General features: G+C 36.1%; 1 protein-coding gene and 1 long non-coding RNA gene across 2 annotated transcripts in view; both read right to left on the minus strand.

The window, feature by feature from the left end:
* The window catches only part of LOC150058777 (uncharacterized), a 65,395-nt gene extending 58,718 nt beyond the window's left edge, over positions 1-6,677 (minus strand). Inside the window, exon 1 of the long non-coding RNA XR_016536557.1 lies at positions 6,159-6,677. This is a non-coding gene — a long non-coding RNA (uncharacterized LOC150058777). The remainder of the gene's footprint in view (positions 1-6,158) is intronic.
* A 377-nt stretch (positions 6,678-7,054) lies between these two features.
* Ca8 (carbonic anhydrase 8 (inactive)) overlaps positions 7,055-24,345 on the minus strand; it is a 103,987-nt gene continuing 86,696 nt past the window's right edge. Inside the window, exon 9 of the mRNA XM_090338853.1 lies at positions 7,055-7,547. The gene's annotated coding sequence lies outside the window, so the exon portion shown is untranslated. The remainder of the gene's footprint in view (positions 7,548-24,345) is intronic.

Consider the following 24,345-nt stretch of genomic DNA (forward strand, 5'->3'; position numbering starts at 1 on the left):
AGACAAAATTATGAAGAATCATATCCTTGATAGTCATATTTTGAAAGTAAAGTTCAAATAAACACATTCCCAATGAAACCAAAGAGGATTTGTTCTTAGCAGACTTGCCTCCCAAGAAATAGCCTAGTGATTCCATTAATTTGAATCTACACCAAGAAAGGTGCACTAATCAACATAATTACAAAAATATAACAGAACACAGCATTTATTATGCACCAATAAACATAATTATGAAATTATAAAAGAACTCAAGTATGTATTTATTTCTTTTATTGACAAAAGCAAGTGTATTAAATAATATACATTACTGTACTGTTACACCAAAAACATACAGAGATATAACTTCCCAGTAACAGCACAAAGGAGAAAAATGAGAACAAACCAGCACTAGAGCAAGAACACAATACCAGATGGAAACTTGAATCCCAGGACCAAATGACAATAACCAGAAATGGTAAGTAGAAAAGCTAATAAGACTAAGTGCCAGTGGCTCACACTAGTTAGTAATCCTAGCTACTCAGGAGGCTATGATCTGAGAATAATAATTCAAAGGCAGCCTAGGCAGGAAAATCCATGAGAATGTTATTTTCAATTAACCATTAGGCCCTATGTAGGCCTGGAGTTTGGCCTAGTGGTAGAGTGCTTGCCTAGCCTGCACGAAGACCCAGGTTCTATTCCTCAGTACCACATATGTAGGGGAAAAAAAAGCCAAAAATGGTGCTGAGGCTCAATTGGTAGCCTTAAGAAAAAGTTCAAGGACAGTGTTCAGGACCTGAGCTCAAGCCCAGGATTGGCCAAAAAAAAATTTTTTAAATCCCTATGTAGAGGTGTTTCTCAAGCAGCTGAGTGCCAGCCTTGACCAAAATCTCAGGGACTGTACCCAGGCCCTGAGTTTAAGGTTCAGTACTGGCACACACATGCACACACTAAAAAAAGGTTATATAAGAAATTGTTGAAATAGACTGTTTTTTTCAGAGTATGTTTATAAAAATGTACTGATTATAAAAATGTATTAACTCCAAAATGGATCAAAGAACTTGAGGTAAAAGCCGACATACTGAAAACTTTACAAGAAGGAATAGGAGATACACTAGGTCTCCTTGGCACAGGTAGAAACTTTCTTAATAAGGACCAAGAATCACAACAAATCAGAGAAAGCCTGGATAAGTGGGACTGCATTAAACTGCACAGCTTCTGTATGGCAAAGGATATAGCTAGTAGATTAATTAGGAAGCCTACAGAGTGGGAGAAGATCTTCACCAACCAAACAACGGACAAAGGCCTCATATCTGAAATGTATCAACAGCTCAAAAAATTGAATCACTCCAAAACTAATCTCCAAAGTAACAACCATCCCATTAAAAGATGGGCCAAAGACTTAAAGAGAATCTTCTCTGAAGAAGAAATAAAAATGGCCTATAGACACATGAAGAAATGCTCAACATCTCTGGACATAAAAGAAATGCAAATCAAAACAACTCTAAGATTCCATCTCACTCCAGTTAGAATGGCCAGGATCAAGAAAACTAATAACAACAGATGCTGGAGGGGATGTGGCTGGGAGGGATCACTACTACACTGTTGGTGGGAGGGTAAGCTCATTCAACTACTATGGAAAGCAGTATGGCAGTTCCTCAAAAGACCTTAGAGCTCCCCTCTGACCCAGCAATTCCTCTACTCGGCATTTACCCAACTGTCCAGAAACAAGGACATACTAAATCCACTCGCACAATGATGTTCATTGCAGCACTATTTACCATATCAAAGATATGGAACCAACCCAGATGTCCCTCAGTTGATGAGTGGATCAACAAGATGTGGTATTTGTACACAATGGAATTCTATGCTGCTATCAGAAAGAATGACATTGCCCCATTTGTTAGGAAATGGAAAGACTTAGAAAAAATCATATTAAGTGAAGTAAGCCAGACTCAAAGGAACATAGGCTCAATGGTTTCCCTCATTTGTCATAATCAGCAGAAACCTTGGGCTCTCCTAGCAGAGATTTGCAATACAGCAAAACCTAGATACATAAGGCCATACAGGATATAGAAACAAAAGCCATATAATGAGTGATTGTTGTCTTTAATGTACTATGTTATCTCTCATCTCTTTTGCTGTCCCTTGGTTATCTCATATTGTTACAGTATTTCACTTTGTTATCTGATATATTGGATATATTTGTATTTGGTTATTTGAAATTGGATAGGGAAGTGGGGAAACAAGAGGAAGGGTGGGGGTGGGGGAAGGGAAATGGGGACCAAGGCATGAGAAAGGGTATCAATGTATGTGAATTAATGCACCTTCTATCTGACGAATATAATGTAACCCTTCTATTAATTACAATAAAAATATATGAAAAAATGTATTATTGGGTTTAAAACACATCTATATGCATATGTGCATATGTACACACATATATGTAGATACATACACATATATGTACACATATGTATATGTGTATAAAGGAAATATATAATATGCAAAACACAACACAATAATAGGAGAAGGAATAGTTTCTTAGGAATAAGCAAGTAGTAAATTGTATGCAATTAAATAGATAATTAATATAATATATATATATTGTGAGCCCTAGAGCAATTTCTAAGAAAATAAACTCAAAATTTAACAAAAATATTGATGTGATTAGCTTAAATAACTCAATTAAAAGATAAAGTAATTGCATGGCTGAAGTTACCACCCTCCCCACTCAAGAAACAAATATAAGTTGTCTGTATGACATACTTTATATTTTAAAAATACAAATAAATACATCACCCCATTTTCAAAGAAATGAAAAAGACTTGGAAAGATCATATTAAGTGAAGTAAGCCAGACCCAAAGGAACACAGGCTCCATGGTTTCCCTCATTTGTAATAATTTGCAACAAACCTAGGACTCTCCTAAAAGTGTATTACAATAGCTCAAAACCAAGATACATTTGGTCATAGGATGAGAATAAATAAAATGAACTCTAAGATATGGAAACAAAGGTTTATCTTTATGATTGTTGTTCTTAATGTACTAAGTACAGTTATTTCTTCTCTTTTTTCCCCTTTAGGTTAATCTCGTGTGGTTACTGTGTCTGATTTTGTTATCTGGTATAGCGTATATACATTTATTTGTTTATTTGAAATAGGGAAGGGAAGGGGAAAAACAAGATGATTGGGAAGAGGTGGGGTAAAGGAAAGGTGGACAAAAACATGAGAAGGGATATCAATGTGCAAGAAGTCATGCGACCACTATCTGATGAATGTAACTGTAACCCCTCTATACATTATCCCCAACAATAAAATTAAAGATAAATAAAATAAAATACAAATAAATAGAACACAAATGGATAGAACATATTTCATGCAAACAATAACCATAAGACAACTGAAATAGTTATACTAATATTTCAAAAAGTAAAACATGTTACTAGAGGTAGGAGAAATTTTACATAAAAATTTAAAATGCAAAGGAAATACTGACATAATTGAAGGGATAAACAGAATATTAATAGCTGAAGACTTCACTACCTGTTTAAATAATAAAAACAAATAGTTTGGCTAGGAAATAAAATATTTTGCTGTCACTATGAACCATCTAGATCTATAAAACATACCACCCAGACATAGAACACACGCTTTCATTAAGTATACATGGAACATTCTCCAAGACAAACCATATGTTTGGCCAGTAGACACTCTCTATAAATTTAAAAGGATCTAGTTACTCTGACTACACAATAGAAAGCAAATAAAAATTTTGGAAATTAACTCAATCCTAAATAAACATTGAATTAAAAATCATAAGGTTAGAAAATACTCTGAAATAAAATAGCAATAGTAACATTCTAAAGTTCGTAGGCTACAAGTAAACTAATGTTTAAAAAAATTAACAGCTATAAATTTCTTGGTTTAAAACAGAAAAGCTCATATCAACAATATCCCTCTCACTTAAGAAACAGGCAAAAGCACAAATAAAATCAAGAGCAGTCATCATGTAAGGTTTTTTTTAAAAAAGGACAGAATTCAAGGAAACAGAATAGATACAAAATAGAGAAGAACAAAAACTCAAATTTTGGTTCTTTGGAAAGATCAAGAAAATTGGTAAGCCTTTAGCTAGATTCATTAACCAGAAGGAAGAGTCAGTTTATCTTAACTAACAAACCTTCTAAGAAAAATATTGCTTTACACACCATTGGTTACATGAATTACCATTGATCAGATGCACTTAAATCATGGTAGCTATGTAGGAAGGTATCTATCTTTGTTGATCTTACTATTTGTAAGAAAGATGAATATGAAGATAAAGGAGATGGGAGAAAGGAAGGAAGAAGGAAGGAAGGAAAAGAAGGAAGGAAGGAAGGGAGGAAGGAAGAAAGGAAGGAAGGAAGGAAGGAAGGAAGGAAGGGAGGGAGGGAGGGAGGGAGGGAGGGAGGGAGGGAGGGAGGGAGGGAGGCATGGAGGAATCCAAATATCTGCAAACAGAGCCACACTAAAGTCACCAGCAGAACCACATACACTGCAGCATTTGTTCACCATAGCTAAAATATGGAATCAACCCAGATGACCCTCAGTGGTAGAATGGATTGATAAAATGTGGTATATAAACACAATGAAATTATATGCTTCAGTCACACAGAATGAAATTGCACCATTCATACGGAAATGGAAAGACTTGGGAAAAAATTATACTAAGTGAAGAAAGCCATGCCCAAAGAAATACAGGTTGTAAGATTTCTCTCATTTGTACTTATTAGAATGTGTCTATAAATCTATAATTAAACCAAATGGGTGGTGCAAATAAATAATTACACTTGGACATGATTAATTAAACAGGATTCTAACATTCTCACAGCAAGACCAAATGAAGATATTTTTAGGAAAGATCACAAGGGCGCAATAGCTATGTGCTTAAGATCATATAAGTTATGCTTATTGAAATGAAATCCAAGAAATGGAAATGAGGTTTTTATTGTATTGTTTGCAGGTTTTTTCTTCTATTTTTCACCATTTTTATTTCTATACCGTTTGTTTTTCAAGTAAGATTTGAGGAGGGAAAGGGGAAGTACAGAAATGGTGAACTAACTAAAGGGTGAACTAATTCAGCAGTGATACTCACCAGATATTAGTTGGAAATGAACCTGGGGTTGGAGGGGTATTGTGAGGGAAAAAAAAAAACTGGGAGAAAATGAAAGGAGTGACACTGCTCAAAAGCCAGCCCGCATACAAAAGTCTATGAGACTTATCTCCAATTAACCAGCAGAAAAATGGAAGTGACACTGTGGCTCAAGTGGTAGAGTGCTAGCCTTGAGCTGAAGAACTAAAGAGCTGATGAGCTCAGGGATGGTACTCAGGTCCAGGGTTCAAGGCCCATGATGGAACCCCCCCAAAAAAAAGAAAGGGAAAAAAAAGGAAAGGTATTCATTACCTGACTTATGTAACTGTAACCCCTTTGTACATCACCTTTATAACAAAAAGAAAAAAGCCATCCTAATTTTCCAGATTTTGTAATCTACCACATATGTCCAGCTAAGTGCCTCTTCCTTTCTCTAAACTCCTTGTTCAATTTCAGAGTGACTCATGTAGCTTTTACTTTTCTTTCACATCCCACCATCAAAATAGTATAGCTTTGAGATTTTTTTTTCTTTTTTTATAGTTTGAATGATGGAAACAATCATACTTTCAAACACATCGCTACAAATGCAGACTAGCGGCCGTACTCCTATTCCGAGCTGGAGCTAGGTAGGTGCCGTGAAAGGGTTTCCATATTAAAGAATATTAAGCTGGCAAAGAACCTCACCAGTAGGCACTTGTCTAAATCAAGTAGTCAGTTTCAGAAAACACAAAGAAAAAAATTGTCTTGATAAAACAAATCAACAAAATTCTAGAGGATTATCAAGTGGAAATAATTTCTAGTAATGTTTCTTGTCATACTTGTCCATGTATATGCTTTGGGGAAAGATGGCAGGAAACATGGGAAGTCTATGAACCCAGCCCTACAGACAGGAGAGGCAAGCAGCTAGCCAGTGTTTTGTTTTAAGCCCTTTGTCCAGATGTAGTACCAGGAACACATGTGACAGGTTATGCATGAAGGGCTTCGGACTAATCTTTTGGTGTTAACTACAAAGGAAGGTACTTCTGCAGCCCATATTTGCCCATGAATGGTACCTGTAATAGTCTGAAAGATTCCACTGTTAACCCTGCGTTTTGCACTCATTCTTTGCCATTTCCTCCTTGGTGGTATTATGAACTATAAAGGAAGTGCCCAGGGCCTCTGCTATTCAGTAGTTCTGCCTGTTACTGCCCAACTATGTTCCAGAACTTCCAGTACATTCCAGCCCCGCACAAACCTCACTTTCCTCATCGGTGTTTCTTTAGTCCTTTCCCTTCCCTGCCTAGGACCCCACAATGAACAATGGCTTCTGTTTTCAGGGATATCAGATATGATTATTAGTGTCATTGCTTTATGCTAAAACAATACATCTAAAACCTTTGAATGCACACTCGTTCTACCTATTCCTAAAAGATATTTTAACATTCCTAGCTCTGTATATTACATATCCCTCCAAATTAAAACTGCAGCACAATTATAACAATAAAGAATATTTGTTGTGCTTTCTTTGTGCCAATGACTCTATTGCTTTACATAAATTCTCTTTCTGTCGCAGCTAACCATAAGAATAGGCTGAAATTGGCTAGTATCACTTAAAATTAATTAAAATAAGAATATCGTTGGCCAACTTTCAAAGAAGTTCAGTCTATATGGTAAAAATATGTTCAAGTTTTATAAAGTATAGGATTGAATTAAAACAGGACACTTCTAAATTCATATTTTTATTTGTGTAAAATAAAGCTATTCCTGGTATGTTGTATTCATCTTCTTTACATCCTTTTATCTCTTACACCATTCTCAAATTTTTACAAACCACAACTTTGGATATTTCATAATATTAAATTCACATGTTCAATTAGATCCTTTAAGAAATACATAAAAGTGAATTTTATATCTCTTCATCAAGTTAAAAATATTTCCATGACACATCAACTTGACAATAATTTTGATATGGGTACTGAAAAATACCATGAAGTGAGTTTTACCAATCCTTCTCAGTGCATCGTAAAGCTTTAGGCTATTCCTAATCAAAATTCTATTTTTACTATCAAGAATTAAACTAGTCTCAACATGAACAAATTTTCTGTTGGGGACAGGAAATGAAGACTACTAATGCCAGAAATGCATTTTGTCTATATCAATATTAAATACTTGATATATATATTCATGTTAATATAAATTCCGAAAACTAGTTTCATTCTTTCTACACATAACCCACAAACAGTATGTATGCAATGTATATGGACATGTAATGCAGAGATACTCTTGAATGTACAGCCACTTCTAATACTTTGTTACAGCATTGTACAGGCAAATGTCATAGATATCCACCAAAGCTCATTGGAGAAAGACAAATACTGCAGGCTGTGGGGATGAAGTGAAGCTTCAGTTCACAAGTTTCCATTTCCCATCCAAGAGCATACCACAGGACCGCCGTCTTCCTCCTTTAAGCAAAAAGAACAAAACAATTAACTTACAAGCATTCTTCCACAGCTCACTCCAGTCAGAAACAATAAAAATGAAAAAAATAGTTCATAATAAAGGTGCAAACTTGAAAATATTTTCATGTAACTTTATCACAAATTCTACCATAATTTTGCTTCTGTGTCAGTATCAATTAGTACAAAATTTCATAGAAACAAATGTTTAACCAAAATAAATTAAATTATAAACAAAATATTTGCATGTTACCTCTAATAAATAAAAGTAAACCTTCAAGTTTCTGTTATTAATTTTCTGTGTAATAACCACAAGGGCATGGTAACTTGGAAGCACAAAAAAAATCACTTCTTCCTAGTCCCTAAATGACTTTACATCCTGTTAAGTATATTACTTCTTTAGGAAAAGGACATTAGCTCAAGTTTTAATTCAACAACACAACCTCTGTTAGCATTGGCAACATAATCTAACACCCTCAGACAGATTCCTAATATAAAGTGATCTGGTTCTTAAAACAATATTAAAATTTAGGAAAGGATTTGGTATTTTACTTTGAAAGAGAATACTTCCCTAGCATCAGTCCCAGAGAACCACAAAAGAAGACGAAATTAACAATATATAAATTTTTCAAACCAGTTCCATACTTCTAGAGTCTTATAACAAAGACATAATCATCTAATTATATGATGATTTTACATGTAATGCTGCTCACTGAAACCAAAAAGATTGGAAACCAACTAAATGGCTCTTTAATAAATTATAATACAGTGAAGTATTTTACAATTATCCACACAGTGTACCTGTACACCCATGGATACAGGCTTACACATGCACATACATGTAGATGTAAATATATACAATTCCTGAGACCATTCATTTCGAAATGTTTATACTGCTGGAACCTATAACTATAAACTCCAGTTCAAATAAAACACTAGGTCATGATCACTTAAAATTTGTTTTTATTTTATAAATTTGCATAATTACATGCATTTTCACATAAAGTGATTTCCTGACAAAGAAATGGTTAACTCAAGCCAGTTAGCATATTTATTATTTCACATAACTGTACTTTCATGTTGAGAATACTGAAGCAGAACACCAGTGGCTCATCCTAGCTATTTATGAGGCTGAGAGCTGAGGATTGCAGATGGAAGCCCGACCCACCAACAAAGTCCCTGTGCAACTCTTTTTTTTTTTTTTTTTTTGCCAGTCCTGGGCTTGAGCTCAGGGCCTGAGCACTGTCCTTGGACTTTCTCAAGGCTAGAGCTCTACCACTTGAGCCTCAGCACCACTTCCGGCTTTTTGGTATGTATGTGGTACCAAGGAATCGAACCCGGGTCTTCTCGCATGCTAGGCAAGCACTTTAACCACTAGGCCAAACTCCCGGCCCCCCCTGTGCAACTCTTATCTCCAATTAACTACTCAAACAAACTGGAAGTTGCACCAGGGCGCAGTGGCTCACACATGTAATCCTAGCTACTCAGGAGGCTGAAATCTGATAATCAAGGTTCAAAACCAGCCTGGGAACAAAAGTCCATGAGACACTTACCTCTTATCACCAGAAAACCAGAAATGGTCCTATGGCTCAAGTGGTAGAGTGCTAGTCCTGAGCTGAAGAGCTGTCAGGGACAGTGCCCAGGCCCAAAGTTAAAGACCAATGATAGAAAACAAAACAAAACAACAACAAAAAAAAACACCTGGAAGAAGTTGTGCCATGGCTCAAGTGGTAGAACTCTAGCCTTGTTCACAAAGAAGCTCAGAGACAGTGCCCAGACCCTGGGTTCAAGCCCCACGAGTGGGGGCGGGGTGGGGGAAGTTAGAGGGGAGGGGGGACCTACTCTATTTTTAAAGAACATGACATTGTTTTAAGCCAGTCATTATGCTTTTGCACAGATCTCTTGAATGCATTTCTAATATAATAACCTTTGACCAACAGCTCCCCAATTCGCTCTCCCATCATATCTGTAAGACTGAGCCTCAGAAATGCAATTGTTATCTGGTATATTGTATATACCTTTATTTGTTTATTTGAAATAGGAAAGGGAAAGGGGGGAAACAAGATGATTGGTAAGGATTGGGGGGAAATGGGAAATGGGAACAAAAGCATGAGAAGGGGTATCAATGTGTGAGAAATAATGTACCTACTACCTGGGGAATGTAACTGTAATCCATCTACACATTATCCCAATAATAAAAAAGAAAAAAGTTGAAAATAAAAGGGTGAATAATACAGATATTATGATATCTCACAGGTTTAGTTGAGAAACCAATAATGCTCTGTCCTATATCATTTAGAATTTCTTAAAAAACGCAATTTCAAAGGTAAAAGAGGTCATTATTTTGACAATCACAAGCTCAAAAATTACAAATTATTAAGTGACACAAAACAAACCAATGTTCATTTGGCAAAATCACAGAAGCTCAAAGATAAATGAAGCCTAAAGGTCACAATACAAGAATTTCCTTCAAAGGAAAGAACTCGAATCCACATGGCAGCTATGGTCAGCTTCTCTGGATTACATGGACACTTCAAGGACCAGCACTCTTCTGAACTCATTAGCAACAGGCTGGTCTAGAAGCTTTACCCTACGTTCATAAAGTAAACTTTCAATCAAAGGATACAGCTGAATTCCTAAAAAAAATAATAATTAAGCTAATATGATCCAATACATCAAATAGATAACAGATGGGTAGGTCCTATGCGTGCCTGTGGCTCTTGAGGAGACTAAGATCCGAGTTTGGAGGTTTGAAGCTTTTCTGGGCAGAAAAGTCTGAGAGATTTTATCTTCAATTAAGCAACAAAAATTCTGGACTGAATGTGTGGCTCAAGTGGCAGAGCATGAATTATGAGTGAAAATACCAGGCAAGAGCACAAGGTCCCAGCATTCAAGCCTCAGAACCAGCACACACAGTGAGAGGGATAAATAATGGAGTCAGAGCTTGATTCAAGGCTGAGGGATTTAACAGTCTGCGTACATACTCCCGCAGTACAACAGGGACATATATTCACTGGTGTCTCATTCATTTCTGAAGCTTAAAGGCATGAATCCAGGACACACAGTAAATGCTTAATGAGTTCTAATTTGCCTAGGTGTGGAATCTGTTGGTATACTTAAGTGCTTATTCTCAGTAAATTTACCTTAGAGGAAGATAGAAGTGATACCCTTTGATACTTTTTCAAGGAAAAAGATACTTTCCAATGCCAAGGCTCTCTGAGGATGGTCTTTATGTTAGCTCTCTACTGAAAATGAACACTTAATCTTGTTTGTGGTAAATACCAGAATAGCTGGGAAAATGTCTTCATTGATTAGGATCTGAGATATGGATTGGAACCAAAGAAACTCAAGCTTAAATCTTAGGTCCGCAGTTATGTATGTCTAATTTGCATGTGAAATGTGGCTCCTTAGTTTATGCAACATGTATATGTTATTTACCACTTGCTTAAACTTCAGAAACAATTTGCATGTTTACGTAACTGAGCATAGTCAGTCTCATCTTCTGTTTGCCCAGAGCCCAGTATATCGGATCCAAATTAGACACTCAAGGAAGAGAGAAAGGAAAGGAATAGAGAAAGAGTATGCATATATGTATGAACACAAGCTCACGTGCATAAAGCATAACCAAGCGACAGTAGCAAGTGCTCGTGGTAGAGCAATCTCCAGCTCTCCTATTATTCCAAGTCTATTCCTGGGTACTCTTCCTGTCCCTTCCCTCTCTCCCCCTCTCTTTCCTTGCTTTTCTCTCTTTCTCTTTCCCCTTTGACCTCCCCACCACCCTTCACAGCACTTTGAGCCACAGTACCACTTCTGGTTTTCTGGTGGTTAACTGGAGATAAAAGTCTCACAGACTTTTGTACCTATGTCGACTTTTAACAGCGATCCTCAGCTCTCAGCCTCCTGAGTAGCTAGGAATACAGGCATGGGCCACCAGTACCCAGCTAAACAATTTTTAATATCCTCAATATCTGAGAGGATATTAAAGTTTTGTCTGGGTAAGGAATTCTCAAGATGGTTTGTAATGTCCTGTCAGGATCTCATGGTCATTCTCACTGGCTGCTACTGGACATTCAATATTGTAATATTAGGCTCTTTCATTTTTACTCATTTTCCCTTTCTCTTTTTCCTTGTAATTTTTCCCTCAGCATTCTAAAATTTCACAAGCAGGGTGTCTGACCAACTATACTGAAAGCATGTGAGTCCTTTTCAATTGTAAATCTATGTCCAGAAGGTTTGAAAAATGTTTTGAATGACTGTTGCTGGGCTCCCATCTTCCATCTCTTCCTTATGTATTATCTAATGAGCTTCTGAGACTGGTCACTGATTTTCTTACTCTTTTTCTCTTTTATTTCCTATGCGTTAGCCCTTTCCACTCCTCTCTCAAAGATACCTTCAATTATACCTCAGCATCCTAAAATCCTTTATTTTTGCTATGGTGTTTGGGCTTTCAAAAGCTACCTGATTTCTATTTCTTTTCTTAGAAGTTGATTGTTCTTGTTATAGGGTGACAATTTCTTTTCTTACCAAATGTGAGTGACGAATTTTTGAAATTTTTGTCTTCCTAAGTAATCATTTATGTTTCCTTTGGGCTCATGTTATGGGCTTTCTTCAAATATTCCTATCTGCCTATATCAAAGAGCGAAAAACACCAGAAACAAGTTAATAAGGAAACCCTTCTGCCACATCCTATACAGGACAAGTCCTTAGAGATTGGAAAAGAGCAGAAAGATCATTCTCGCCTCTGTGTGGAGAGGTCTTCTGCCAGAGAACTAGAGCCTGAGTAGGGAGGAGGAGAATGTGAATTTTGAGGATGTGACTTATTCATCCATTTTCATACAGCATCCAGAGCCTCCACTGTCCTGGAAGCAAGTGGAAAGGAAGGGAATGAGAAATCTATGGATTTACTCTGTTTTCATGAAGCACCCAGAACCTGCACTGTGCCTCACTTCCTGACATGGAGACTGGCTTCTCATTTCCTCAAGTGGATGAGTACCTCTAGGCATCTTCTCGGTCCTGAAACGGGATTTGAGGCTGCAACAGTTTCTCAACCAGCCTTTAAGCAACACAGATTACTTCAATTTCCTGTTACAGCAGCACTGAGAGGTACCTCTTTCAACTCCTGAGACTCTAAGAGGCCCTATCCTGGAAGCAGGCTTGTTCCTCACATCTGCTACATCCATTTCCACCCAGCCATCTGCTTCTAGCTTCAGAAATACTGCTACTGTTCTCTCTCCACCCCTTTTCCTTCTTTAGCCTTGCATGTCTGTGCACTTAGAAATCTTGCCTGCTCTTTTAATGTGATTTGCAGTAGAAACAAAATTATCGGCCTCTGCTCAATCAACAATCATTATTTGCAAAACATGTTCCTTTCTATGCATTCTGTGTATTTTCTACAGTTTCTCCAAAGACCGTATCCCATGGCAATCAGAACATAAATCTATGCAGTAAAATAATCTAAAGAAATGATACTTTGAATAGACAAAGGTAATCAGGCTTGCATTCTCTCCTTTGGGATTTCTTCCAAATACTCATTTATCTATATCTAAAAGGAGAGCTTAAATATGAAGTGAAAATTTCTATTATACAATGATCATTGTTCATCATAATGACCTTGAGATATGGCCACATCCTACAGAGCCATCTAAATCATCAGTTATTTCAGTATAACAGATGTTATCATTCAAATAATTATTATCTTCTGTGGAAGGTCCCTCGGGAATGAGTGCAAATCAAATCTCTATTGGGTAACTTCCTGAGAAGCCACTAAAAATAAGAAAGGCATGTGTACATGCATATCCTTCCAAGATTTGTGGGGTGTGTACTGTAGGTCACAGGCTGATGTCCAGTACAATGCTTCTGGCTCAGTTAACTGAAAACCTACTAAATCATCCCTTTTAAGAAGAGTAATACAGGGTCAAGTCTCCAAAGCAAAGTCATTTTGAGAAACAGCAATATGCTAGGAACAAAGGCTTATTTTTTAAGTGGTCTCTTTCTCCAGGATACAAAGTGACATATTCCCAGGGCAGTCTTCACACATTCTTCTTATATAGACTTTGTTGTGCACCCAGCTTAACCTTAATCCTAGGCTGAAGTTCCTGCAAGAACAGTTTATGTCTGCTTGTGTTTGTATTTTTTCGCATAGCTGCTAGAACACTGCTATACACAAAGAAAGTTAAGAATAAATGAGGGGCCAGGAGTTTGGCCAAGTGGTGGAGTGGAGTGCTTGCCTAGCATGCATAAGAACCAGGTTCGATTCCTTGGTACCATATACATAGAAAAAAGCCAGAAGTGGTACTGAAGCTCAAGTGGTAGAGCTCTAGCCTTGAGAAAGTCCAAGGACAGTGCTCAGACCCTGAGTTCAAACCCAAGACTGGCAATAAATAAATAAATAAATAAATAAATAAATGCCTTTCCATGACAAGTAAGGGCACATAGGCACCTTCTTTGCCCACGTACTCTCTAATAACAGCAACAGCAACAGTTAATGAAGAAGGAAAATGACAGGAAAAGGGAGAAAGAAAAGCATCAGAAGTATAAAGTACCTTTGAAGATTTAAAAGGAAAGGTGTGGGAAAAGATCAGCCACTGAATTTAGAAATGAAATTCACTGAAGGAGGAGGTAACACTGTTTAAAAAGAAATGTACTTGTTACCTTATTTATATAACTGTAACCCCTTTGTACATCGCCTTTACAATAACATTTAAATTTTTTAAACTTAAAGCATAACTGAATTTGAAAAATAATAACTGAAATTAGCACTGCATAGTTCTCACTATTTGGAAGACAGTGATACAATAAGTATTAAAATTAAAAGAAAGAATAATATTTCCATTATTTACAGATATTATTCAATCAATTGAATTCTACTTGAAATCATCCAGAAGAAAGTCATGGATAAACCTAATACATTCTATTGTTAATAGGAAAACAGTAACAAATGGAGAGACACTAATGTTACAGTGACACTAAGAGATACTAATATACACTAATGCTAATAGAGATTAATTAAGAAACTAATTCTACAGCTTACATTTAATGAATGCTAATAAATGAAGTTCAAACTCAGTGTATTCACTTCACAGATGAGGAAGTTAAGGGTAAAGTTTATACAAGTTGGGGAGCAGCCTTCCATATCCCAGGCTGCCTCCAGAACTCAAATGTGTCACCTGGAGTAACTTTAATAAAAAGAACTATAAAATATATGAGGTACATAGAGATTCAATATTATAAAGATGCACAGTCTCTTGAAATACATGTAATACTAATAACAAATTCTACTAGTAAGCCTTTTTTTTCTTTTTCTCTTATTTTCTTTTTCATACTTTCTCTTTTTGTTCTTTTTTTCTGCCCTTTGGATAAAACGACATAATAGTTTATCCAGAAAAATCATAAGCCAAGAAAAATCTGCAGAAAATAATTGTAAAGGGTATTGTCCTACCAAGCTATGAAATATACATCACTACCACAAAACTTGTGATTAATGCTCACAACTAGACAGATTAATAGACCAGAACAGGGACTTCAGAAATAAACCAAGGATCCACAAGACTTAATATAATGTAAAGGAGACATTTATAATCAGTTTGGCAATACAGAAAAGATTCAATGTATCCAATGCCAGTGAAAGAGAAAAGTGTTGTTTGATATATAGTTAGTAGAAACATAAATTGCTACACATGCCATTTGCGTGTATATTATCATAAAACTCCCTGACTGATAATCTCATTACTAAGAATTTTTATAAAGAAAATAGGTGGCAAAGTTAGCCACAACATTGTTGATTATAGAAAAACAACAAAAAATTACTTAAATATACAAAAGTGGAACACCTCAATAAATTCTGGGACATACATTAATATATACTGAAAAACCACTATATAGTTATTGAAATGAAATAGAAAAATACACCATCAAGCCAACAAAAAATAGCATGCATAGCATAATCCCATAAGGAATTATAAATATATGTATCTATACATATAGATATACAGCTAGAGGTAGATATATAGAGACATAGAGATATGTATATAGATATATACATACATGTATAGCTAGAGAAATGTATATATACATCTATATGCCTATATACATACACACATCCACATGAAATGAATACATAAAAAGGATCAAATGCACAAATGATAAAGATATTATCTATTGCATACATATACAATAGGCCAAAATCCTATCAGTCAATTTTGTCATATTAGCTCATTATATTTTTATATTCACCTTGTAATAGCAACACTATTGTGGTCTTCTTAAGTGATAGAAAAAGGAAATGTTTTCATACAATGAATGGGTAGTGGAGACAGAACTGAACGTTGGCCATCTTCCTCTGTGCTCCAGTGGCATCCATGCCATGGCACTAGGCTGTCATTTGCAAGAGAGTTTTAGAGATGCATAAGGATGATGCATTTTATTCTGTGTTATTCCCTTTTCTTTAACTATGAACCAGAGTCAGGGGAACAAAAGAGATCAAAAATGACTTATTACAATTTCATCCAGTAGATGGACCATAAATATGTTTCGATTCACTGAAAAGTAAAGGAAGGCATGACAAAGGTGGGAATTATATTGAGTGATTAACAAAACATGGCAAAATTAGCATAGGTGCAAATTAGCATAATCTTCACAGAGGGTATTAGCAATATTGCCACAAAGTGAAAGAATGTGAAAAATCTTCTTCCTCCCCAAAATCTTACTTGCAGGAATTTAGCTAAATGAGATAAGAAGGTAAAGATGTATATGGAAGCTCTTAATTCTGAAATGTTGTCAAGTGAAAAGAGCTGTGTCCGCAGTTAATCCTGCCGGGGTCTGAATCTTTGCTTTGCACTTTACTGGCGGTGACCTTAAGCACCCTTTGCTTCTTTATCTCTAAAATGAGAACAAGAATACAATATGGTTGTGAATATCAAATGAAATAAACTTCAGAACTACGTTTGGAACGTCACAAAGCTCAAGTTTGTTACCTCTAGGATACAATTTAGCACCTGGCAATTTCTGCATTATTTTGCACTGAAGTATTATGAGACACTGAACTTAGCATTTAAAATTATTCAGATGTAAACTCATTGATGCTTTGACACTTTCTCAATCTCAATTAGCACTAAACTAATTAACCAAACTGTTTTATGCACTACAGTGAGTCACATTTTTCTTCCTTCTTTGCCAATCCCTGGTGTGTTATAAGGGTGATCGAGTATCTAATTACTTCTTAATTGAAAGCACATATCATACATTTTTCAGTAGCTCAAGCTCAGTACTTCTTAGTCCAGAATCAAAGTCGATAAATTAAGCTGAACTGGGATTTGGGTTACTCTTACAATAAGATAATGATTGTATTATGTCTAATTATAAATACATGTAGGTTTTAGTCTTATTTCCTATGGAAATGTGTCATAAATGACTACATTTGGTGGATAATAACATTGCTATTCTTATTTATACTCTTTCATTCCTCATTACAGTGTTCTTACTGCTAGGACCAATTGAACAGAATCATTCTTTAAAAAATAAAAATGATGCCAGCCTGGTGCAGTGGCTCATGTCTGTAATCCTAGCTACTCAGGAGACTGAGATCCGAGGACCATGGTTCAAAGCCAGCCCATGCACTAAAGACTTTGAGACTCTTAGCTCCAATTAACTACTAGAAAACTGGGAGTGGCACTGTGGCTCCAGGGGTAGGGTGGTGGTCATGAGCTGAAGAGCTCGGGGACAATGCCCAAGTGCCATGACTGAAAAAATAGGGAGAACAAGATGATTGGGAGGGATTGGAGGGAGGGAAATGGGGACAAAATCATGAAAAGGGGTATCAATGTGTGAGAAGTAATGCACTTACTACCTGACAAATATAACTGTAACCCCTCTATACATTATCCCAACAATAAAATAAAATTTTAAAAAAAGATGCCACTAGAGAACTGTTGGTTGTACTCACATTAAAATCAGAATGAACACTCATGTATGCAAAAAAGTGTTACATGTGTCTCTCTGCATCATAACGATTGTAGGAATTTTCCCTCATTGCTAACAAAAATAATGGAATATTGGTATTACAACCAGTTACATCTGCCAAAAAATATGTTTACCAAAAAAAATGTATCATCAAATGGCCTTGCAATGCTGAATGGACAGAGTACTTCATGAGGGTGTTCTGTTGTTTTATGGATCTTGTTTGCCTCGTGTAGAAGTAGGGATTAGGTATGCACAGACAACAAAGGCTTATGTCTTGATTTTTACTATGTAGAGTAACCACATAGAATAATTGAGTAGGAGAACTCTTCAATGTCAAGATCCAATTGAACTCCATGCCTCTAAGATGGATCTAAAAATATCTTCTACGGGTAAGTCCTAAAGACTCTAAGGACTTCCTAATAAAACACATGAGCAGTAGAAATTCAGAAATTGTGAATTTGTTTAAAAATATACATATTTATTGTAATGGAAAATAGACATCCAAAGCTGATATACTTTCCTTTTTTATCATTTTAACAATTAACATACTTTTAGAGGGTTTACTTAGTGAAGACTCTGAATGGGGGGGGGGATGCCTCCATATTACCTAACATATATTTCAGGTTCTATCTAACCTGCAGGGCATTGCCTAGATTATTTTAGGTTTGTGATCAACACAAGCTTTAGAATGTTTAAGTAAAACTGAAGTTGCCAAAAGAACAAAGGAAGCTTATGCAACTGTCATAAAAACCATCTCCAATGTCTAAGCCAGGCCTATTCATTAGGCTGAGATCTGACGATCTCCAGTCAAGACCAGACTGGGCCAGAAAGTTATCTACAATAAACGACTCAGGAAAAGCAAGATGCGGAACTATGGCTCAAGTGGGTAGAGCACTAGCCTTGAGCAAAAAGCAGCTCAGAGACCACATCCAGGTTCTCAATTCAAGCGCCAGGACTGGACTGGGGTAGGGCAGGGGGTGGAATATATCTAACAGAAATTTTTTGTGTCTGGGCATAGTTTTGTAAAAATATTTTTAAACACCTGAGAAAGGAACAGTTTCTCTATGAGATTTCTTCTCTAACTTACAGGGATGCTATGAATAAAGTCTCCCCTAAATGCATGCTGAAATGCTAACCCTGAGGGTGACGATGGGAGGAAGTAATGGCCTTTATTGTGATTCGTTCATGAAAGTGGAGCCCTCTGACTAAGATTTGTGTCCTTGTAAAACACAGACCTGACTACCTAGCACCTTCCACCCAGTGAGGATGCAATGAGAAGCGATACCATGAGCCCAAGAAGCAGCCCCTTGCCAGTCACACACTACACTGAACCTGAGAAACACATTTCCGTTGTTTGCAAGTCAGCCAGTTCGTGGTGTTTCATTACAGAACCCGACTGGAAGACCCTAGCCCTATTGCTTCCTCATACTGGCAGTGGGGTAAAGCAATTTACCCTAGGTTTTCCTCACTTTGTCATTTCATTTCCATTCTGAGGTTCCATCTCAGGTTCTTCGGGTTTTGCTAAAATAAACAATATGCCATTTATAGGCATCTGAATCACATATAACCTGTGTATGTGAGACAACAAGGTAGGTAAGAGGTATCAATCATTTTGTCATGTTATTTCCTTGATAGTTTCCCATGACATTACTAGATCTAATGAAGATTAATTTTCCACAGGCCATTGCCAGGAATCTGTGATTAATAAAAACAGTACTTTTTGCCATCACAGTTGATCGGAAGGTGTATATCAACATAAAAAAACAGCAAACAGTATTAAAATCAATGAGGAAAAAAACAGTAAAAACCGTTAAAAAAAAACAGTGTTCATTTTCATCAATGTCAGACATGGCCAGACATATCATTCTTTCTTAGTGTGCTCACAGGTGGATTCAGAATTCATCTTGACTTTCTTGGTTCTTTGGCAGCTGTGTATGGAATGATTCTTAGTTGATTTTAAGTTTTATATCTTCATTTAAAATGTTGCTATTATGCAATATATATTGTTAATTACTCTAATTAAATATGTGGTCACTTTTCCACATGCTCTATTAAACTAATTTCTCATTAAAAAAAAAAAAACAACCAAAAAAAAAAAAAAGAGATGGGCCAGGAGTGTGACCTACTGGTAGAATGCCTGCCTAGCATACAAAAGCCCTGGTTTCTATTCCTTGATACCACATACACAGAAAAAGCTAGAAATGGTACTGTGGCTCAAGTGGTAGAGTGACAGCCTTGAGAAAGGCAAAGGACAGTGCCCAGGCCCTGAGTGCAAGATCCAGGACTTGCAAAACCAAAACAAAAATGAATTCATCTCAACTCTCTCCCCACAGCTAATATAAATCAATGAGGTTAGTATAGAAGTTGACTGCTGTGTGTGAGCCATGTCTTATTTTTATAATTTTTCCTTAAAAGTTTTATATACAATACTTGCAGTAAGCTATAGAATCTATTGTTAACTCTATGGGCTGTAATCATAGAAATGAAGACACACAGAAGGATTGAACATTCTCAGAAGGCAAATGTGCCAAGGATGATACACTGAAAATGTGGGTTGAGGAAAGGGAGCAAGGGTATGCATGCCCCAGATTTCAAGTTCACTAGAAGAGTATAGAAACAATCCATCCAATCTTTCATTTGGTATATTTGAGATGCCTGAGACACATGCAAAAGAAAAGACGAGAACCCAAACCTGAAGACCTGGGAGAAAAGCATGAGCATGAACGTGCTCTTGTCCCTACATCTATTAGCTGTGCCTCATCCCCTGCACAAGTCTTTTGAAAGCACAGTAGTTTACATTATCACATTTACCAAAATCATACATTGTGGATGTAAATATTCATGAAGGTAAAAAAGCTAGTTCTAAAAATATCAACAGTAGTTAAGTTGTTAGAAAATAGAAATGAATACCATATAGTTTCATTTGTTAAGTTCCTGGGGCCAGGGTGGGGGATGTTTCTAAAAACCAGACAGCTGAGCAAATCTTCCTGCTATCTAAACAAATGTGATTTATTTGCTTAGTAACAACCTTCTTTAAATAGTTCCTTAATACTCTCTTTTAATCTGACTTCAATGCTTAGGTAGCTTCTGACTACTTACAAAAATAATAATAATCTGGTCTCCTTGATATGTGGATATTAGATCCAAACAGTACAAGAGTGATGATTCAATATTCTGGTACCCAAGGTTATGGACATGGTCTTGGAGATATAAACATAACTGCAAAAACATAAAAATCTATGATGGGATATATACTCTATATGCATAATGTTATATAGATTGATATGTATCTTTGACATACAAACCCTCCTCTTAAATTATGTTCTAAAATCTATGTGCCAGTGATTGCATATAGAGATTCCCTTCTTGAATGCTTGTTTGTTGAACATGACATTTGAAATATGATGTAAAAGTCAATGTTATTGAAATCTTTCAAAAATACTACTGATCTAAGTATTAATACTACTTTAGTTCTACTTTATATTAAAACATTAATCACAATGAAATGTCAGCATAAAAATGCTTATTGTGATATTGTTGCTTCTATAATAGCGCATCTTCAAAGATGAGAAAACTCAACTCATTCTGGACTTTAAAAAGCAGTATTTCCTTGAACTCCTGACTAAAACATATTATTTCTCATTATTTCATTTTCTTTCTTTTTTGGCAGTACTATGATTAAAACTCTGGGACGTGCAACAGGTAGGAAAAACTTCTTTCCTTATTAATTCAAATACTTTTTGCTGTTTTTTTATGTTAATACACATCTTCCAAACAACTATGATGGCAAAAGCATGGAAGAAAGTGTTCGTGAGACATCACTACTGATTTTCTTTTGGACAACATACTCCTAGGGTTAAGATCAAGAAAACTATTATTTAAGGGGTCAGAGTATATTAACATTCAACCTACACTTAGTTCAAAACTGCAGAATATTCTCTTTTCTTCTTCCCAAGAACAAGAAAAAAGTAAAGTCAGAAATTTCATTAAAATAAATTATGCAATTTCCTAAGACATAAAAATGGAAAGAAATATAATTCAAAGTAAAGATTACTTTACTTGTTCAGTAATCTTGAAGAAAGCTCATATCGCTTTGATATATTTCACTCTTGGCGCAATGATAAATTTTGTATCATATGATTAAAACTTAATAGTTAAATTATCCAGGGTGTTTTGGCTTTTAATTGAAATTACTTTGTGATCTTTTAGGAAATCCATTCCATTATAAGGAAATTCTATGTGATACAGTGATTCTATATGATAAGAATGCTGTATATGAATTCTATATGATACAGTAAATAGGTAACAGCTGGATGGACGGAGCTTTCGTTCCTCGCCCTAATTTTGCGCATCATGGGGCATGCTCAGAGTGAGGAGATCACAAGTTCCACTGACTGCAGCCAGGGCTCAGAGGCCTCATTATCCCTGAAAAGATGACCACTTTAACCCAGTTGCCCAATCAGAGCTGACATTCTCACCTTCCTATACAGTCCTTCCTTTCCATGATGCCTTATTCTTTCCTAACTTAAGTCGCTTTTAGAGGTGAAAAAAAGGGAAAATATATGAAATTGATACTAGTTCTAGCTCTGTTAAAGCTAGGAAGACAAAGGAATTAATTTTAAAAGAACATATTAGGGAAAGATCAACGTAGTTAAGGGCCCAGAAAAAAAAAAAAGACAGAAAGAGAGAAGGCGATATTGACAAAGGGACTAGTCAGAGACACTTGCCAAATGATCCCTTTTCTTTGTTTCCTTTTGCTGTTTGTCTTTCCTTTTTACCTGGTCAATTTTTATTTTCCCCCATATAAGGGCGAAAAAAGAAAACCAGGTTCTTGTCACATTAGCTCATACAGAAAGTAAATGACTGAAATTCATTATAGTTACTACAATCATGTACAACTTAACAATACCTGGATCATGGGTGAGATAGTCTAAACAGTCAGAATAGCCTTTGGAATGGGCTGATATTCGATGAAACAGGCAAACTACCTTTTCTTTAAGAAAACCAGTACCAAAACTATGTAAACTGAACCTTAAAGCTTGGATTTGCTATTGTTTATTATTAGATTTGGATCTTTGCCATATGAAAGTTCAGAGAATCAAGGACTATTTAGTAACAAACTGACTCTGAACTACCACTGCTCAGCTAAAGAATTGCTATTGTCTTGGTGAGTTATGGGCAAGTTCTTCCTTCAACAAGTGTAAAATCACAATTTATACTTCTTAAGTGGTAATGTAAAGTCTCAGATTATTCATGGGAATCATAACTCTTAGTTATCATAACCCTCCTGATGTCTGAGCATGTCATGTAAAAGGAAAAAAAACTATCATTTTAAACTCATAAAACTAAAGTTATTTCAGAAAAACAGAGCTAAAACTAAATTATTTTAAAGATTTTTTTTGAGAGAGCAACTAACTACAATAGAATTCCTTATCCCCTTTTTTTTAGTTTTAAGAGCTTAAATGAAACATTCATGCATTAAATTCAGTCTGCCTGTCAAATCACTTCACTTTAATAAAAATTTGAATTACCTGCCTTAGGGCATTATTAAATATCAAATAAAATGCACACATCCATAAGACTGATTTCCCAATGTAATTTTATGTAGAACTATAACTAGATTTGTATTACATATTTCAAGATAAAAGGATAAAGTATTTTCATAAGAGGATGATATCAGAATTGGAGTTGCCTTAAAAAGAATTCTTGTACCATTCTTAGCAATTTGTGGAGAAGTAATTTTCTAAGTATAAGTAATCTCAGCCACTAAGTAATCTCTGCCACTAAGATCTGATTATAAACCCTTTTCTTTTAAGTATGACTAAATTGTAATTAATTAAAAACCTTTGAAAGAGTAAATACTCTACTTCCATTATATAATGAAGTATCTGAGATGTCTCATAGTTAGCCAACCCCCCTCTCTCTCTCTCTCTCACACACACACACACACACACACACACTTACAATAGTGATAGGGATTTAGAATTGAAGGCAACTCTGATCTCAGGCAAGGTGTGAAACTAACACCCATAGAAGTAATCTCATTCTTTTGCAAGTATCATTTACAGTTAATAACAATCAAAGAGAAAATACTGCCCTCGACTGGAGAAACTGATCAAGTTCATCCCCTCCTGGCATCACACTGAGACTGTCCTGTGGGCTCCTCTTCTCTCTTCCCCCATTCCCACCTTCTCTCATCCTCCTGAATATTACTCCATTTCTTATTATAAAATAATAGCAAATCCTAGACACATTCAGTCTGCAAACCTCCAGTTCCTTCTTTCTTCCTGCTACAAGAGAACAAACACGACTGATGAGGCTTCTGAAGTCTGAGCGTCATTTGCACCTCATCTTTAATTATTATTTATTCTTCCTTCTTCTAATCCTCTCTCCGTCCCTTTCTTCCCCTCCTGCTCCTTCCTCCCACCTGGCTCCGCTCTTTCTCTTCCCCCATTTCTCTTGTTTTGTCATCACTGAGGGTTTGAACTCATGGCCTCACATTCACGAGCTGGTGTGTTAACACTTGAACCATGCCTTCAGCACTACTTTGTTTCTCACTTTGGAGTCTAGTAAACTTTTCTGGCTGGGCTGACTTCACACTGCTATTCTCCAGATCCCACTTTCCTTAGCTAGGATGACCGGTGTAAGTCACTAACTTCCAGCAACTTCACGTTAATTTTTGTACTCCAAGCTCACCAAGCTATCTCTCAGCTACCTCAGTGTATAAGAACTGTTGTTTCCTCCACAGGGAGCCCTCCCACCAGGACTTTCCAAAAAGATATTCTCTACCTGAAATTTCTACCTCGAGACTGCTTTGTTCTCCTTTGTGGAATTTATTGCCATTTAT

This window comes from Megascapheus bottae, chromosome 9 (genome assembly GCF_031878675.1).
Source record: "Megascapheus bottae isolate mThoBot1 chromosome 9, mThoBot2.hap1, whole genome shotgun sequence".
In the NCBI taxonomy this organism is placed as follows: domain Eukaryota; kingdom Metazoa; phylum Chordata; class Mammalia; order Rodentia; family Geomyidae; genus Megascapheus; species Megascapheus bottae.